The following is a 20,521-nucleotide window of genomic DNA, read 5'->3' on the forward strand; positions in this document are numbered from 1 at the left end:
TTCAATCTTTAGCATGTGAAAAGCCAGTTTGTCCAGCATCATTTGTTAAAGAGTCTTATCTTTCTTCCAGTGCAGGTGTTTGGCTTCCTTTGTCAAAGATAAGGTGGCTGAGTATGTCTGGAGGTTTCTGCATCCCCTAGTCTGTTTCATTGATCCTGGGGTCTGTTCTTTTGCCACTACCATGCTGTTTTTAATCACAGTGGCTCAGTAGTATAATTTTAGGTCAGGGATATTGATGCCTACTCCCTTGTCTTTGTTGCCCAGAATTGTCTTTGCTTTTCTATTTTAGTTTTCTTCTCAGAAATGAATTTTAGGATTCTGTGAGATCTGCAGTTGGAATTTTGATTGGGATTACATCAAACCTGTATAACAATTTTGGAAGTATGGCCATTCTCACTATATTGATATCCAAGAAAAAGGGATATCTATTTCTTTTTTTCTTTTTTTTTAATCTTATTGAGTTTATTGGTATGTTTTAAGTATACAGTACAGTTACATTCATCATTGGGATCTTGTACCCTTACATGACAGATCTTGGTTCTCATTTCTTCCCTCCCTTCACCCCCTCCACCCTTCCCTATTTACAAAGACTTTAGTTCCATTTTTTCCTTTTCTCATATTTTTTCTTGTCCCTTATTTCCTTTCCCCTACCCTTCCCACTTCCCCTACACCATCTTTCTGTTTTCTGATATCTTCTTTGATCTCCTTTTCCAGAGTACTGTCGTTTTCAGTGTAGAGACCTTTTACTTTCTTTGTTAAATTGATTCCTACATATTTTATTTTTTTCGATGATATTGTGAAAGGTGATTTTTCCCTGATTTCTCTCCCAGTGAGTTTGTTATTCATGTATAGGAAGGCTATTGATTTTTGAGTATTGACTTTGTATCTAGCTATGCTCTTGAAATTGGTTATCAGATCTAGATCTGTTGGTAGTGTTTGGGGTCTTCTATGTAGAGTATCTGTCATATCTAGCTGTCTTCTTTATCCACTAGTGTGAACAAGGACACATCTTGTCTTGGACACTTTCACAAAATTGCACATCATAGTAGAAGACCATGCATTCAGAATCAGAAATTTCTCTATCCTCTCTCCCTCGTGCATGTGTTTGCTCTCCCCCACTCTCTAGTGTGTGATGTTTCCTCTTTGATAGTTTATTGAGTTTCTGAGGACTTTTTTCTGTGTTGTTTCTTCTTGTGTTTTCTATACATTTTCTTTCTTTCCTTTTCCCCCTCTTTTCCCTTTTAATTTCTCTATCTTTAATTTTTAAAATTTATCTCCATATGATTTCTTCTTTCTTCCTTTTTTCTTTTATCTTCTATTTCTCATCATTTTTTTTTTCTCTTACCTTTATCTAATTCTCTTTTTTGGGAGGCGCAGTTTAAAGACAGGGTCTGTGTTGCTCAGGTTGGCCTCAAACTCTGTATAGCCCAGGCTGGCCTCAAACTCATGGTGGTCCTCTTGCCTTAGACTGCTAAGTGGTGGGCTCACAGGCATGTGCCCCTTGTCCTTTATCTAATTTTATAAACATCCTTCTATGTCCCCAATAGGAGCCTTTGATTCACTTCTCTTTAAGGTTTCAACATTTTTTTTGCATTCCCTCATAGCAACCCCCTATATCTGTATCTATCTATATATCTCTCTATATATATATAATTTTTTTTTTTTTTTTGAGACAGGGTCTCACTATGTAGTTGAGGCTGACCTGGAACTCCGTATGTAGCTCAGACTGGGCTCAAACTTGCAGTGATTCTCTTGCCTCAGCCTTCCAAGTGCTGGGATTACAGGCATGCACCACCACGCCCATCAACCCCCTATATTTTTAATAGTAAATCTTTGTTCGTCTTTAGATAACTGACACTGTAAAATTATTGTTGAATTCTTTACTACCAATAGTGGAGAATATAGATATTGCATTTAGTACATATTAGCTGTGGGTCAATACTTGGGTTGTTTTGATATTTACACTATAATTGTTCATTTCTTCCCTAGGCTTAAGGATGGAACATAATTGGTTCATGTGGTATGTTAATATCTAGTTTGTTTTGGATGATACTATTGTAGCTGATTTGCTTAATGTTACCAATGTCACATAATTTTCATTTGCATTTTGTTTTTGGTTTTTTGAGACAGTTTCTTACTATGTAGTCCAGGCTGGCCTTAGACTCAATGTAGCTCAGGCTAACCTTGAGCTCACAGTAATCTTATTGCCTCAGCCTCCTGAGTGCTGGAATTACAGACGTGTGCCAGCATGCACAGTGTAATTATAATTTTTTTAATTGTAATATTTCATAGGATCCATTTGTGACATTAACAAAACCAGATAAATGGGTATTGGGCCAGCTATACTGTATCCTCCTCAAAAGAGCTGAGGTGGTCAGTTCTTAGGGAAGAAGAGGCAAACAACTATAGTTAGGCACACCCAAATTACATCACTGAAAAGTGACTGAAGAGATCTATGTACTAGCAACAATGTCTTTACAGTATAAGCATCCACAAACCTCATCACAAAGCAAAACAAAATAATAATAAAAATAATAGAAACATTAGAAGACAAAGCAACAAAATGCATGCCAAAACTTCCAGTTCCATCAAAGTGAATTTGGGGTGCATTGGGGGCAGGGGCAGGGGGGATAACATAAGCCACACAGCTGAATTATTCAGGAGGGTAATAAAAGAGGTTAGAAAACAGATCAAAGAGGTGTAGTTCATGGAATCACAGAAGATTAAACATAATGAAAGTAATAACTAAAATGGTTAAGGAGCTTTTTGAAGACAACTAGTAAAAAGCTAACTGAGCTAAACAAAATGATATAAAATCTCAGTGACCAGTTTAGCAAAGAATTAGAGTACATGAAAAAGTTTCACTCAGAAATCTAGATTAGCAGTTGTATTGAATGTGTGGACAGCAGAAACGACCAATGTGAGGGACAGAATTTCAGAGCTAGAAGACAATTGAAGCCTTTAAAAATCAACTATTCATTCCCCTGACCTCCCTTCACCCCTTCACCCTTCCCTATTTACAAAGATAAGAACCAAGATACATCATGTAAAGGTACAAGATCCCAATGATGAATGTGTCTGTATTGTATACCTAAAATGTACCAATAAACTTAATGGGAAGGAGAAAACCCCAATTATTCAAAGACACCTTAACACATTCCTGCCAGCTTGTACCATTGTTGGTACATGTATGACTGTCCCATTGGTACAAAAGGATCTGTAATCACTTTTATCAGTCTTTTTACTAAAAAAACCAATAAAAGTCTATAAATGACCAAAGATAGTTGCTTGAATTTGAGTAATCCCCTAAGCATTACTACTATTCATACCAATTTAAAAATGATTACAGTAATGAACAAAATTAGCTCATTAAATTAAAAAAATGTAGGGCTGGGGATTTAGCTCAATGGTTCTGCTGCCTGCCTCACAACACAAGGTCCTGAGTTCTATTCCTGGTACCAAAAAAAAATTTGTGAAGTTAATTCTCCAAATTTTAACATGTAAATCTTACAAGCACTGCATTACTGCTGTGTATAATATAATTTTCAACTGCTATAGCACAAATTAACTGTATTATACCATTTTATGTATTATGCTATTTTAATGTTTTCATTAAGGAACTATAATATAATGAAATACAGTCTGTTAAATCATTGCCTTTCTTTGCATCATTGCAATCAGACCCCATGAGAAGTGGTACAAGCTGCCCAGTGGGACAGTCATTCATGTACCCTGGTGGTTCAAGGCAGTGGGAATGATTCAAATCAGAGTCACCTAGCAGAGAGACATATGAATTACAGCCCTGTCTTAAATGTGTTAAAAACAATAAGAGAACATGAACATCTTCTAGATGACACAGAGACTAATCTACAAGTAACTAGAAGTGAAAAATCAGAAGACAGCACAAATGGAATAAAATAAACCTGTTCACAGAAATAACAGCAGAAAGTTTCCCAAATATAGTGAGAGAAACATGCAGATAGATGATAGATGCAGATAAAATCCCAAGTAGCCACAGTCAAAATCCTGCCACATAGTAAAATACTAGAAATCTGTCACAGGGACAAAGATCTTAAAAGCTATTAGAGAAAAGCAGTGAATCTAATATAAAGGGAAACCCATCAGAAGTTTAGTTTTCACAGGAGGGCTTGAACTGAATGTTTCAAGTCCTAACAACTTCCAATACCAACTTTAATCCTGTAAAACTTTCCTTCAAAACTGATGGAAACCTAAGGTATTTATTTATAGGACAAAGAGCACCTCAAGAAATTTATGACCACCAAACTGCCATTACAAAAAGTTCTCAAGGATACACCAGAAAGAGAGGATGAAGCCAACAATGGCAGCAAATCAAGTAGAATGAGCACACTTGTCAGGATGAGCAGCTAAACAAAAGGGAAAAAGGAAGTCAACAATAGGAAAACTATGCAGCAGCAGCAACAATTCAGTAAACTTTAGTAAGAACTCTCAATGTGAATGGTTTCAACTCCCCAAGCAAAAGACGCAGATTGGCAGAATGGATCTAGAAATAAAACCCAACAGTATAATATGTAAGAAACACATTTAATTAAAAAAGAAATTTACAATTAAAAATCAAAGGATGAAAAACAATACTTCATGTATTGTGAACCTGGAATAAAGCAAGAGCTGTTATCATAAATTTCAAAGAGTGGTTTTCAATCCAACACTGATCACAGAAATGACAGTCACTACATATAGGCTAAGGGAACAGTACAACAGGAAGAGATAACAGTTATAAAGATATGCACACCAAATGCAGGTGTACTCAGCTTCATAAAATAAGCATTACTGGACATGAAAAAAAATCAGATAAATGCCAATACAATTGTAATCAAAGAAATTTATACCCTACTGTCAAAAAGAAATCAATTAAAAAAAGAATATCAGAGTTGAATCAAATCTTTGAACAGATGGTCTTAATAGATATCTACACAATGTTTTACCTACCTAACAACAGAATACATATTCTCAGCAGCTTATGGGATTTTCCTCAAAATAGACCACATAGCCCATAATGCATACATAAGTAAACAAAAAATAATTGAAATTATCCTATACATATCATAAGATCATAGTGCAATGAAACTAGAAATCAGTGGCAAAACTCCTGCAAAAACATGGAAATTAAAAAATACTCTTTTAGTGCTCACTTTGGCAGCACATAAACTAAAATTGGAAGGATACAGAGAAGATTAGCATGGCCCCTGCACAAGGATGACACCAATTTGTGAAGCATTCCATATTTTAAATATGGAAAAAAAGGCTAAAGGAGTAGGGGAAGTAGTAAGGGTAGGGGAAAGGAAAGAAGGGAAAAGAAAAAATATAAGAAAGGAAACAAAGCCTTTGTAAATAGGGAAGGCTGGAGGGGGTGAAGGAAGGGTAGGGATGGGGAAAAAATAAGAATCAAAATACATCATGTAAAGGTTCAAGATCCAAATGATGATTGTAACTGTACTGTATACCTAAAAAGTACCAATAAACTTAATGGAAAAAAAAATACCCTTTTAAACAGTCAGTGGATTTCAGAAGAAATCAAGGAAGAAATGAGACAGTTCCTAGGATCAAATGATAATGCCATTAGAATGTACTGGAAACTGTACAAAACTTTGGAAGTAAGTCCTAAAAGGGAAGTTTATAGCAGTGAATGCCCACATTAAAGGGAAAAAAAGAGCAAGCTCAAGTAACATGATGTACATCAAGGACCTAGAAAATCAAGAACAATCCATATCCAAAGCTAGCACTTGAAAGCAAATTACAAATATTAGAGAAGAAATTAATGAAATTGAGACTAAAAAATTACAAAGTCTCAATGAATCAGTTGGCTCTTTGAAAGAATAAACAAAATAGACTAACACTTAGGCCAATCTTAACAAAAGAAAAACTGCAAATCCATGCAGTTTAGAAATGAAAAAGGCAAAATGAAAACTGATTATTCCAAGCCAAGTGTGGTAGTGCACGCCTGTAATCCCAGCACTCGGGAGGCTGAGGCAGGAGGATTACTGTGAGTTCAAGACAATCTTGGGCTACATAGTGAGTTCCAGGTCAGTCTCAACTATATAATGAAATCTTGTCTCAAACCGCCCCCCCAAAGAAAACTGATTGTGCTGAAATCTAGAAGATCATTAATAACTACAAGAATCTGTGATAAAATTTAGAAGACACAGATAGATTCCTAGATACATATGAACTACCAAAGGTGAACCGGGAAAATATAAAAAGCCTTAATATTCCAATACCAGTCAATGTAATTGAAGAAATAATGAACTACTAAGAAATACCCAAGTGGGGGCCAGGGATTTAGCTCAGTGGTGCTGCTGTCTGCCTCAAAAATTGCAAGGTCCTCAGTTCAATCCCTGGTTAAAAAAAAAAAAGAACTTCCAGGGATTCATTGATGAATTCTTCAAGAATTTTTGAGACGGTCCAACACAGTACTGACCAGAATCTTTAGTGAAATCAAAAAGGTATCAGTACTACCAAAGTTATTCCTAGAAGAATGCATTACCCTGATTCCAAAACCAGAAAAGGACCCAAACAAAAAAGAACTACAGGCCAGTCTCTTTAATGAACATAGATACAAAAATCCTCAATAAGATTCTGGCAAACAGTGCAACAAGTTATCGAAAATGTGAGACATGATGTCCAAGTGGGATTCATTCCAGGAATGCAAGTATGGTTCAACATATCTAAGTCAACTGCATAAACAGAAAGAAGGTCAGAAGTCATGTGATCATCTCAATGGATGCAGAAAAAGCATTTGACAAAATCCAGCACCCCATCCATCATAATAATAACCCTGAAAAAGTAAGTATAGAAAGACTTTATCTCAATCTGATTAAAGTAACAACAATCAAGTCACTCGGTGAGAAATTAGGGAAGCAGTACCATTCACAGTAGCATCAAGTAAAATGAAATATGTACAAATTAATTTGATCAAGAAAGTGAAAGACCTCTGCAGTGAAAACTATAGTGCTCTAAAAGAATTTAGAAAGATATCCCTGTTCCTTGATAGGCAGAACCAATATAGCCCAGAATGGCCATACTTCCAAAACCATTACGCGTATGTAACATAATCCCAATCAAAATATCGTAGCATTCCTTACAGAACTAGAGAAAGAATACCTAAAATTTCACAGGGAATCAGAAGAGACCTAGAATAGCAAAGCAATAAGGGCAAGACAGGTGACATCACAATTATTTTTATTTTTTTTTAAGAAAAAAAATCTTATTGGGCCAGGTATTTAGCTGAGCGGTTCGGTGGTCTGCCTTGCAAGCGCAAGGACCTGAGTTCAATCCCCGGTACCAAAAAAAAAATAAACAAAAAAAACTTATTGGTGCATTTTAGGTATACAATATAGTTACATTCATCTTTGGGATCTTGTACCTTGACATGACTTATCTCAGTTGTTTTTTTTCCCCATTCTCCTGGTCTCCCTTCACCCCCTCCACCCTTCCCTATTTACGAAGACTTTTTTTCCATTTCTTTTCCCTTCTTACCTTTCCCACTCCCCCTACACCTTCAGACCTTTGCTTCCTATTACACAATATCAATTGCACATTTTGATCCTTATTTACACTTTTAGTTTGTCACACCAGAGAAGCTATATGGTATTTACACATGTGTGTCCTATTAATTTCACTTAAGAGTATGCCCTCAATGTGCATCCACTTAGCTATAAATGTTTCTAGTTTTTCATTCTTTATGGCTGAGTAGTACTCTGTTTTATTAAAAAACCACATCTTTATCCAGTCTCCAGTTGATGGGCAATTGGGCTATTAACTACAAAGCTACTGTGATAAAATGACATTGTATTGGTAAACACAAAAGCAAAAACAGACTTATAGATGGAACAGCGTAGAGAAGTGATGATGAACCTATGATACATGTACTGCAGAGGGTGGCAAGAAGAGCCCTTTATCAGCACATGAAGTATCTCCTCCAACCAGGCGTTGGATAACTGAACAAAAAGTACACCAAGTGCAAAGTTTTACCTTTCAATAAGAAGCTGTGTCATTGAAAGCTCTTGTTATATTTTTCTTTTAAGACAAAAGATGTTGATGTATGAATTTTTTTGAACTAAAACCTCATAATTCAGGTTTAATTGCATTGTTAGAACTTTGCAATAAGTGGGTTTTGGATTGCAGTTTGAGTACTTGGTCTCTAAAAGGTTTGTCATCACTAGAACAGAGGATGCAGAAACAACTCCAGGAACACACAGTTACTTTATTATAGACAAACAACAAATACTTTCACTGGAAGAAAAATAGACTATTTAAGAGAAGACTGGACCTAGACCTATATCTCTCACCATGCACTAAACTAAAAATGGATGAAAGATCTGAATATTAAATACTTGGGCTGAGGATTTAGCTCATTGGTTCTGCTGTTTGCCTCGCAAGCACAAGGTCCTGAGTTTGATCGCTGGTACCAAAACAAACAAACACTCATCTACTGGAAGATACGATACATAAAACTCTTGAAGACATAGGTATGGGCAAAGACTTTCTGAACAGAAGACCAATTGCAGAAGAAATCCCTACCAAGAATCAATAAATGGGGTCAATAAAATTAAAAAGTTTGGCAAAGCAAAGGAAACCAACAGAGTGAAGAAACAATCCACAGAATAGGAAAAAAATTTTCTAGGCACTCATCAGACAGAGGACTAATATCTAGAATATATATAAAGAACTAAAAGAGAACCAACTTCTCCAATTTAAAACCCAATTAAAAATGGGCGTTTTCAAGCCAGGCATGGTGGCGCACGCCTGTAATTCCAGAACTCGGGAGGCTGAGGCAGGAGGATGGCTGTGAGTTCGAGATCAGCCTGGGCTACATAGTGAGTTCCAGGTCAGTCTCAACTACGTAGTGAGACCCTGTCTCCCCCACCCCCAAAGGCACTGTGAACAGACACTGTGCAAATGGCCAATAAATAAGAGAAACTGTTCAACATTGAAACCACTAAAATTTTACCTGATTCCATTAAGAATAATTATCTTCAAGAAAGCAAGTTACAAATGCTGAATAGGCTGTGGGGAAAAGGCAGTCCTTCATTATTGGAGTGTAAACTGGTCCAACCACTATGCAGATAAGTATGGAGATTCCTCAAAAGACTGAAAATAGAAATTTCATTTTCCCTAGTCATTCCCCTTTCTGAAAGAGTTAACATCATATTAGAGTGTGTGCGTACCTGTGTTTATAGGAGCACAGTGTTTAATGGCTAAATCTTGGAAGCAGCCTATGTGTCCATCAATAGATGAGTGGATAAGGAAACATGGTATTTGTATACAATGGAGTACTAATCTCTCATGAAGGTTAAACATGATTCATTTGTGAGAAAATGGATGCACCTTGAGACTGTACCATTAAAGTAAATCAAGCTTAAACTTATGGTTTCTTTTACTTGAGAAACCTAATATATAAAGTTCAAAATAAGACACAGTAGGAAAAAAAGAGAAATTGTATTTCATCATGGCTAGTGTATCTAAAAGTATACCTTGATGTAATTTAATTGTCTTATGTGTTTCATATGTTTTCTGGCTGTTAATCTGTGCCTATTATAATTAACTTGATAAGGACAAATTACTGCTGGCAAAAAGAAAAATATTAAAAATGTGGATGATGAGGAAGGGGGAGAAAAGAATTGAGATGTGTTACGTACATATACCAGTTCACCTCAGTGAATGTAATCAGACATGTACTGATTAAATTTTTTAAATTAAAATTTTTTTTTTTTTTTTCTGGTTTTTTTGAGACAGGGTCTCACTATGTAGTTGAGACTGACTTGGAACTCATTAGTAGCCCAGGCTGGTCTCGAACTCACAGTGATCCTCCTGCCTCAGCCTCCTGAGTGCTGGGATTACAGGCATGCACCACCACGCCCGGCTAAATTAAAAATTTTTTAAAGAACAAACTCTGGAGGACTCATGCTTTCTGTTTTGAAAAAGCTACAGTGATGAAGACAGTAGTACTGCCATAAGGGTAGGAACATACATCAATGAAATAAATCCATGAGTCTATTCTCAACTGATTTTCAGCAGTACTGCCTCAGCCATTCAGTAGGGAAAGAATAGTTTCAATTAGTGGTACTGTGTCAACCAGCTGGATACCCATATGCAAAGTAATGAAGCTGTACTCCTTTTTACTTTCATCATTTAATAAAAAACCTTTCACAATTAAATGGTTAAATGTAAGAGCAAAAAGTGTAAAATTCCCTTTTGCTATTTTCTTGGTATTGTTTTATTGCTGTATAAATTGAAACCAGTATTTTATACATGCTAAGCACAGATTATCTAAGATACATGTCCAGTACCATGAACAGATCTTTTCTCAAAGAGAGAAAGGCAATGTAATGAAGAAAAGATAGTGAGTGTTTCAATAAACCATATTAGAGGAACTGAACATTCCCATGTGTAATCTAAAGGCAGGCCCATGCCCTTTGTCAAAATTAACCAGTTTATTATATACTTAAGTGCATAAATAAAATTTCTAGAAGGCAATCTAAGAAATTGTAGATGATCTTGAGCTTAGCATGACATTTTAGATACAACACCAAAGCATCATTTTTGAAATAATTGGTAAGGTGGACTTCATTAAACTTAAAAAACAGTTCCTTTTGAAAGACACTGTCAAAAAAATGAGCAAACAAGCTAAACACTGGGAGAAAATATTTGTCGGAAACAAATCCAGCTGGGTGTGGTGGCATATACCACACTTGGGAGCCTGAGGCAGGAGGATCACCATGAGTTTGAGGCCATCCTTGGCTACATAGAGAGACCATGTCTCAAACAACCAACAACAGCAGCAGCAAAACAAACAAACAAAAACCCCAAACAAACAAAAACAAAAGAAAAACAAATCTTGTGCTTGTTTGGGCAGCACATATAGAAAAAAATCAAATACAAAAAAGACTATTAACAAAAATACTCAAAGACAACTTAATACACAGAACTAGAAAACAGCCTGATTAAAGTTGGTCAAAAGACACAGATGGACATTTGATGAAACAAAATCAGTACATTTCACATAAACATGAAAAGATGCTTGACATCATATGGCACTAGAGAGTCACAAGTTAAAACATCAATGGAATATCATTGCACATGTTTTAGGATAGGCAACATCCAAAATAACACCAAATGTAGGCAAGGATATGGAGCTTTAGGAACTCTGATTCATTGCTGATGAGAATGCAAATTAATACAGCCACTTTGGAGGCAGAGGGACAGTTTCTTATAAAACTAAAAATTCTCTTAACTAAATGTCTTACTTTCTCATTGCCGAAACAAAATACCTGACACCCACAAGTTGAAGGAGGAAAGATTTATTTTGACTCACAGTTTGGAGAGGCTTCATACCATAGTTGGCTGGCTCCAACATAGGTTGGCATGTCCAAGGGGCAACACAGAGGAAATGCAATGCCTGAAGAAAGCAGCAAGCCTCCCTTTCCTTTTGTCCCGTCCAGACTATAAGACTTTTGGTTGGTGCCACTCACATCTAGGATGGGGCTTCTCATTACCCACATACAGAACTGTGATAAACCAAGTAGATTAATTAAGTACCACACACCCTTAGTCCCAGCGTCACACCCTTAATCCTGTCATCACACACCCTAGATCCAGCCTCTGCAAACCCCACCTATGAGCACATGCAGCTTTGTCAGCACAGCTACATACAGGCCATAGCACTAAACAACTCCACAAATGAACCCAAATGTATTGAGATTTACAGCCATAACATAGCCTCTAGAAGGATGTTTAAAGCAGCTTTAAATCCATAATTACCCAGGGCTGGGGATTTAGCTCAGTGGTGCTGCCACCTGCCTTGCAAGTGCAACATCTCAAGTTTGATCCCTGGTAAAAGAAAAAAAATAAATTCATAATTGCTCAAACTTGGAAGCAGTTAAGATGTTTTTAAGTTATTAGATGAGTTTTTCTACATTTAGTCAATGAAGTATTATTGCTATAAATGTCACCTACCTGTACAAAGAACATAAATGAACCTCATCTATGAAATACATACTGTATTATTCCAACTAGTAACATCCTAGAAAAGGCAAAGCTTTGGAGACTGAAAAGATCGGTAACTGCCAGGCATTTGGAGAAGGGAGGGATAAATAGGTGAAGTAGAACTTTTTAGGGGAACTCTTCCTTGTGATGTTGTACTGGCAAGTACATGTCTTCTATTTGTCAAGAGCCATAGGTTGTATAATACCAAGAATGAACCCTTGTGTAAACTGTGGGCTTTTAAATGATTATACTTTATCAGTGTTGGTTCATCAGCTGTATTCAGTGTATCATCCTGGCACAGCATGTTGCTACTTTGTAGTCGGGGAGGATTTGCACATGGTATGTGGAAATACTTTGTAGTTTCTGCTGCATTTTGCTGTGACCCTAAAGCTATTCTTAACAACAACAAAAAAGGTCTATTTTTTAAAAAATGAACAGATTAGTGTAAATATTAGTAAATTATATATCTTGTGAAAGACCTGTATTTGGAATATATGACAATTTAAGTCTGGCATGGTAGTGCGTGCCTGGTAATCCCAGCAGTTGGAAGGCTGGTACAGATTACCATGAATTCAAGGCCAGCCTTTATAGAGAGACCCTGTCTCAACTGCCCCCCCAAAAATTGACAAGACCACCCACCTTCAGAACATGCAAATTAAACACATTTTCCCAAGACTGTACACCTGGCCAATAAACGTGCAAAGTTGCTCAACATTATCCACCAGGGTAATGAAAATGAAAAGTCACCATGAGATACCATCTCACACCCACTATGATGATTATAATAAAAAAATACCTTTTAAAGAGTGTTAGGGTGGGAAGAAATTGAAACTTTCATGCAGTGCAGGTGGGAATGTAAAACAACATTCACATTGGAAAACAGTCTGGTGGTTTTCAAAAGGTTAAACCTAGAGTTGCTATGTGTCCCAGAAATTCCATTCTTATGTTAACCAAGACAAAAACATAAATCCATTCAAATAGTATTTTAAAAGTGAAAACTCATTTTGTATGAACTGATGAGTGTGGTATATTTATGCAGTAGAATAGCAATAAAAAGAAATGAAATACTGATATATAACATTAAAACATGGAGATGGTAAATGAAAAGAGTCATTCATAAAGGTCTACATATTGCATGAATCCACCTGTATGAAATATCCTCAACTGTCTATGGCCATATCACCCTGAGCATGCTGTATCTTGTCTGAAATATCCTTAACAAGGAAATCTGTATAGTCAAAATAGAGATTTTTGGTTGCCTCAAGTGGAGATTGTTTTAGGAGGTTAGGAAGGAATGTGGTGGAATGACTGCTAATGGAGTGGTGCCTCAATTTGTTATACAACTTCAGAAAAGATGGCCACATTTCTGTGTGGGGGAGAGGTAGCTGTGGCCATGTTTGTCACCTGATGCAGAGTTTGCAAACTAAAACAAAATTTTGCCAAACACTTCTGTTTGCGAGCCAAGTTGTGCTACTGCTGTATTGAGTTTAGGGAAAGACAAAAATGTCTTAAAATTTTTTGTGATGGTGGTCAGAAAACCATATATGAATTGCACCACTGGAATTGCATTGTATGTAAATGATACACTTTAAAGGTGTTAACAGAGGTCAGGTATGGTGGCAGATGTCTCTAGTCCCAGTTACTGGGCAAAATAGCAAGATATCTAAAAGCAACAGATAAAAAGGAAAACCCCATGTTTATGGATGACAAATTGTTAATCACACAATACTACCCAAAGCAGTTTACAGATTTGGTGCAATCTGGACAGCACTTTTGGACTGTGGGGTTGAGATAGGGACTTGCATTATAATCTAGGCTGGCCTTGAACCCACTATGTGGTCAAGCCTAGCCTCAAGCTCTTGATCTTCCTGCCTCAGTCTCCTAAAGGGTGGGATTATAAATGTGCACCACCACAACTAGATGGCAGCATTTTTTTTCAGAAATAAAAAAGTCTATCCTAATGTTCTTATAAAATCTTTTGGGATCCTAAACAGCTAAAAGATTTTGGAAGTCTCACTTCATCATTTTTAAACATTGTGATATTGCCACTATTACTAGTATATAGAACAATGGAATAGAGACTAGAAATAAACTCTTTTGTATATGCTCAAATTATTTTTTAAAAAATGTAACAAGACCACTTGATGGAGAGCCTCTTCAAATGACGTTGGCAGGGCAGGGATGTAGTGCAGGGTCCTGAGTTTGATCCCCAGTACCGGGGAAAAAAAATGATGTTGGTGGAAATGGGTATCCACATGTAAATTTCACACTGTATGTGAAAATTAACTCAAATATACTATGTAAAATTTAAAATCTTCCTCACATTGTATTGAAAGTGCTCTCTTGGATATCACATCAAGAGCTCATGTTACAAAAGTGGACAAATTAGAATTCATAGGAATTAAAAACAATTTATATGAAAAGACAACTTATGGAATGGGAAAAATACTGGCACTTTATGTCTGATGAAGGGTTAATATGTAAGTCCTCAACTCAACAAGAATAGAATATTTTAATGAGCAAAGGACTTGTATACCTATTTCTCTAAAACGTATATAAAAGTGGTTTATAAAGATTTGAAAAGATGGGCCGCATCAGTATAGAAATAGAAATCAAAATCTGTCACGCACATCATGTAAAGGTACAAGATCCCAATAATGAATGTAACTGTTGTTTACCTTAAATGTACCAATAAACAATGAAAAAAAGTACTAAGAATATGGAAAAATTGGAACACTTGTGCACTGTTGGTAGGAATGTAAAATGATGCATCACATATGGAAAACAGTATGGCAATTTTTCAAACATTAAAGATATATGCCATATAATCCAGCCATATGAATTCTAGATATGTATCCAAAAGAATTGAATGGAGGATCTCAATAAAATATTTTCATATTCATATTTATTCATAGTAGTCGAGGAAGTTATCCAAATGTCCTTCAGAAGATGAATAAACAGTTTGTGCTATGTACATACAGCCTATGTTCAACCTCAAACTAATGGAAGGAAATCTTATCACATACTACAACATAGATGAAACTTGAGGACTTTCTGCTAAGCAAAAGACTTGCTAACAAAAAGACAAATATTCACTTTTTTGTGAATATCTAGGGGGGGTAGTGCACACCTATAATCCCAGCACTTGAGAGGCTGAGACAAGATTGTGAGTTCGAAACCAGCTTTGGCTACATAGTGAGACCCTGTCTAAAAAACAAAGACAAATACTGTATGATCCAGCTATATGAAATATTTAAAGTGAAATTTATAGAATGAAATAGAAGCAAATAGAATGGTGATTGTCAAGATGTGAGAGGAAGGAGGAGATGGGAAATTGTTTAATTAGTACAGAGTTTAGCTTTTGCTAAATGATGAACTTTAAAGATCTGATAGCAAAGTGAATACTTACCACTACTTAACAGTGTACTTAAAATGGTAAATTTTATGCTTTTAACACAAAAATATAAAAATTAAAAAACCCAACTACCTCTCCCCAAAAAAGTTGCAGACAGGCTTGAATTCAAAGAGAATTAGTAGTGAGTGCTGAAGTATGTCATGTAATGATAAGAAGTGAAGTCCATCTAAAAGGTACAATTTAAGTTTTAATGTTTTTTATCTTATTGAGTCTATTGGTACTTTTAAAGTATACAGTACAGTCACATTCATCATTGGGATCTTGTACCTTTAACATGGCAGATTTTGGTTCTCATTTTTCCCCACACCCCTACCCTCCCTTCACCCCTTCCATCCTCCCCTATTTATGAAGACTCTTTCCATTTTTTCCTTTTCTCATATTTTTTCTTGTCCCTTATTTCCTTTCCCCATCCTTCAAACTTCCCCTACACCTTTAGCCCTTTTCTTCGCATTTCATCTTAAAATTTTAATGTTTTTAATATAAAAGCTTTTAATATGTGAAACAAAAATTGATGGGATAAAACTACAAAGTATATGATTTAATTTACTTTAAGTAAGTAGGGAATAATTAGAAATAAGGGTAATTCCAGAAACAACTCTGCCTAAGAACTGCAGTGTATGAGATATGATTGAAAATAGTAAATGAATTATAATAATAAAACATAATTGCTGTTAATCCTCCTCACAATACTCCCTCTTGCTTTGAATACATTTATCCCATTATTTTTTTTTACAGTGGACCCTTCACTTATGAACTCATTTCTTTCACAAGGGCTGGTTGTAACTCAAGTTGATTGTAAGTCCAAGACTACTATTCCATAAGAAATAATAGAAATACCCACAATGCATTCGAAACCTCCCAAAGCACCTCTTAACTAACCTTTTTATAATAAAATTTTGTGGAAAGTGTGTAATTTACCAGAAGCACCAATAATTTTCCTAGTGTATTCACCAAAAAGTTACAAAATGTGCCTAGTTTACCATAAACAACAATTTCATACTCTACTCACCATTCAAGGCGACATCTTTGGCTTGCAGGAGGGGAGGATGAAATGGAAGGTGGTTATTGTTTGGAAGGAACTTCCCCGTCCATAAGAACATCAGGAATCTGGCTCCTTAGCGTCCTTTCTCTCCTTGGGAGTCTGTAGCCCAGGAGGACCTGCTTCTGGCTCACTAGGTCTCAACCTTTTCAGAAGTAAAAACTGGGTCTAAGGTTGTTGTCTTTTCTTTAACACTGTTCTGCAGTATGACATGACATTGTCATTAAGCAAGTGAATGTAATGATTGGCCTTTTCTCTGTCTGGGTGAGTTTTCTCCACAAATGTTTGTAGCTCTGTCCATTTTTTTCAGGATTTCCTTTATTTCAGAAGAACTTTGCTGCACTGCTTGTTGATACTCCCCCTCCTCTTCAGAAAGGTCCTCAGCTGCCATTCTGTGTTGCTCAGCCAGAGTTGCTGAGGTTCCTCTGTAGACAGTTCCTCTGAGTGTTCCTCCACCAGTCCCTCAACATCACCACTGTCTACCCGCAAGCCTATGGACTCTGCTATAGTGACAGTGTCATCAGGGTCGGGGTCAGTTGCAGGCTCAGGCTCCTCTACACAGCCTTCACAATCTCTCCTGTATAATTTTAGACTACACTTTATTCCAGGCAGATCTCAGTGTCCTTAGACGTTTGCCTAGGATTTCTCAACCCTTTAGCAGGTAGTAACTCAAGACTTCGGTCATAAGTTAAAACTAAAATTCCAGTTGTAACCCAAGTTGTTCATATGTGAGGACAGTTGTAACTCACTGTATTTGTCCCATTCTTGCCACTTTCTGAAGCAGTTGTATTTTTATTTGCACTGTCATGGCTGTCTCAATGTCCTGAATTGTTTCAAAATGTTTACTTTTGATGGTCATTTTTACTTTGAGAAATAATCTAGAAGTTGTGTGGCACCAAATTTGGTGGTTAGGACACACTATAATGTTTTTACATGTCTACCTTTCTTTTGGATGGCATGTAGTAGCAGCATTCACTATTTCATGACCTTGCAAAGAGGGTCATGAAAGAGGACTTCAAGAACTACTTCAGAAAGTAGTAAGAATGATAGGATAAGTGTGTTCAAAATCAGAAGGAAGTATTTTTAAAAAATGTTTAATATTCACTGTATTTTTGGTCACCTTTTGTATATGTTTATTTTGAGCATATATAGTTCCTTCAACCTATGCCAGTTTCATTTATTAACAAAAAACAAGTTCTGACTACTTTTATTAACACTTGTAAATGATTTGGTACACAGATGGAAATGATACACAAATTCAGTAGAAGATAGAAGAAATCTTACCTATTCAGGGCTTCTTTCATCACAAATCTTTTGACTGGATTTTAATCCTGAATTTAATGTCATGCATATTAAGTGCTTCCTGGGAAATTTCGTTACATATGTCTTAGAATCCTTCAGCAATCAGCATGCTCCAAATTGCATTTATTATTATTATTATTTTTATTTTTATTATTATTACTTGGTACTGGGGATCAAACTCGAGTCCTTGGGCTTGCAAGGCAGGCGCTGGAACCACTGAGCTACATCCCCAGCCCTGAATTTATTATTTTTAAGTTCAAAGCCCTCTTTTCTTATTTCATCTTCCCACAGAACACCTGGTTGGCTCCTTAATGTGTGAATAATGACATGGGTATGTCTATCTTACTTTATATTAGAGTCTCATTTACACTACCTTCATGTTTTATAAATTCTTCTGTATCTTTATATTTCTGCTTTTCCAAAATCAACCTATTATTATTGTCTCTGTCATTTTTGCTGGGCTAATTTATGCTCATATGTCCAATGGGGTTAAACCTTGCTTTCTTTAAGCATATTTTCTTAATCTCCATTTTATCCTCTTTCTTCTATAGTCTATTTATACTTCTGTTGTAGCCAAACACAAGTGGTAGAGTTTGGTTTGAGTGTTTTGTTATTGTATCGGTGACTAGGTTTCTGGATGCACGTCTATGGAAATTAACTTAAGAATCCTCAATAAAATCATGGTTTAAAAAAAAACAACAACACTAAAACCTGACAACAAAAGCAATACTTACTGCTTGGATTGACCACAAGAACCAGAGTGAGAGAGAGAGAGAGAGAGAGGGAGGGACAGAGGAAGGGAGGGAGAGAGATAATGTGCTATGTAAGATTGACTTGGTTGTGAAATTCATAGCTTCAGTAGGATACACGATATAGGAAGTAAACCTCAGAATCCATCCAAATTAATAAAATAGAATGATGGACTGCACCTTCAGTTTAACTACAAATAAGTCCACCTCTTGGCTAAGAAAAAAAGAAAAGAAAAAGAAACCATAAGATAAAAAAAGTGCATATCTGAGTTTTGATTCTAAGTGGATTCAGGTGGGAAATGTTCTAAGAAATGACCAAGCACTGTTTCACACATTCGTGTATTTGTACCTCAAACTCATATTTTAGTGATCTGAAAAAGCTAAACCCAAGATACAAAGTGGTAGTGAATTATTAATACAGGTGCCTGCCATAAGCAAATCTAAGCCTCTTTTATTGTAAATCATCTTAGGGGTTGAATGGTAAATACATTAGGTATTTTGAACCAGTTAGCATCTCGAGAGCATGCTTTATTAATATATATATATATATATATATATGCTTTATTAAAAAATATATAGTAAAAGCCATGTTTAGCTAGAGGGCTATATATTACATAGACCATAGGCAAGACTTGACATCAGTCATAGTTGGCTCACCTCTTAATTTCAAGCTTCTGAATATTCCTGGAGAGTATTTCTAAGGAAAATGAGTAGCTTGTGGTTAGAGAGTGATTTAAAAACATGAGGAAACAAGCTAGCAAGTGCATTATTGCAGCTGAAATGACACCAGAGACTCACAAATACTTTGGATATTGGAATTACCAAAGCAGTCACAGAATGTAAAAATACTTGTTTATATATAGTTCAATTAATAAATTATGAGCTTCAAAATATGTGAAGATAACAAAATGGATACTAGGTTTTTAAAAAAAATTCCAACTTCTATAAATTAAAATTATAATTTAACCTTAAGAATTTGGTGGCTTAACTTAATAGGAAATGAGATGAAGGTGATACATAGACTAGCAAGGTTGAAGTCAGCAAAAATTACTCAGAATAAAACATAGGGAAAAAAACCTGTGTACTTAGAAAATGTAACACTTTATGGTAAAAGTAATTAGAGTTCTAGAAGGAAAGTAGAAAAAACTTGGTAGGGGTAATGTGTGAAGAGAGTGGGCTAAGAATTTTCTAGAACTCAGGAAATTTAAGTTTAATAAATATTTCAGGAATGTGAAGTTAAACATTAGAAAATCATTTTGTGATGTTTACTGGTTAAAATAAAAATATAAAAATAGATGTAGAAATAGCATTCGATACACATATACTACATCATACACACAAGTTTACATTTATGATTTAGGAGAAAGAATAGCAAAATAGATATAAATTTCTATAAGCCAAATAAAGGAACTTTAACATTGTGCATAATGAATGGTAAGCACTTGAAAATATCCCTCTAAGGAGTAAGATAAAGTATGCCTCACATTACCACTTCTGTTATTATACTTGGAGGGTAGTAGTCATTGGGATAGAGTGAAGAAAGAAAAGTACAAAAATTGCTAAGGGAGCTTTTAGGGCTGGGGATTTAACTCAGTGGTGCCACACCTGCCTTGCAAGTGCAAGGTCCTGAGTTCAATCCCTAGTCCTGGGGCAGGGTTGGGAGGGGGCATTAAAATTTTGTTCATAGAAATTTGGACAAATCTTAGAAATTTAAGTAACTTATTAGTATTTCTGTCTTGTATCAAAGTTGCTAGGTACAAAAAAATAAAAATGTAAAAATATTTTTGCATTACCAGCAACCAACAAAATAATTTTATTGTAATACAAGTAGATATCAATAAAGAAAATAGAAATCATTTCTTCTATGAAGAAGATAAAATTTCATGACAAAATAATTAGAGAAAAACAGTGGTTAAATACCATTTATCATGATCTTGAAAGAATGGCGAAAATGTTACTCAGAGTACAAGTCATGAGCACTCAGATTCCCTC

The 20,521-nt window shown here is 35.7% G+C and overlaps 1 protein-coding gene and 1 non-coding gene across 4 annotated transcripts in view; both read left to right on the top strand.

The window, feature by feature from the left end:
• Positions 1-20,521, top strand: part of Larp1b (La ribonucleoprotein 1B) — a 129,717-nt gene that overhangs the window by 47,315 nt on the left and 61,881 nt on the right. The gene's annotated exons all lie outside the window — the stretch shown is intronic.
• On the top strand, positions 5,164-5,268 carry LOC117284639. Its single transcript, XR_004515737.1, has one exon. It is a non-coding gene; the product is annotated as a U6 spliceosomal RNA (small nuclear RNA).

This window comes from Fukomys damarensis, unplaced genomic scaffold (genome assembly GCF_012274545.1).
Source record: "Fukomys damarensis isolate Sample0158 unplaced genomic scaffold, DMR_v1.0_HiC HiC_scaffold_38, whole genome shotgun sequence".
Lineage (NCBI taxonomy): Eukaryota > Metazoa > Chordata > Mammalia > Rodentia > Bathyergidae > Fukomys > Fukomys damarensis.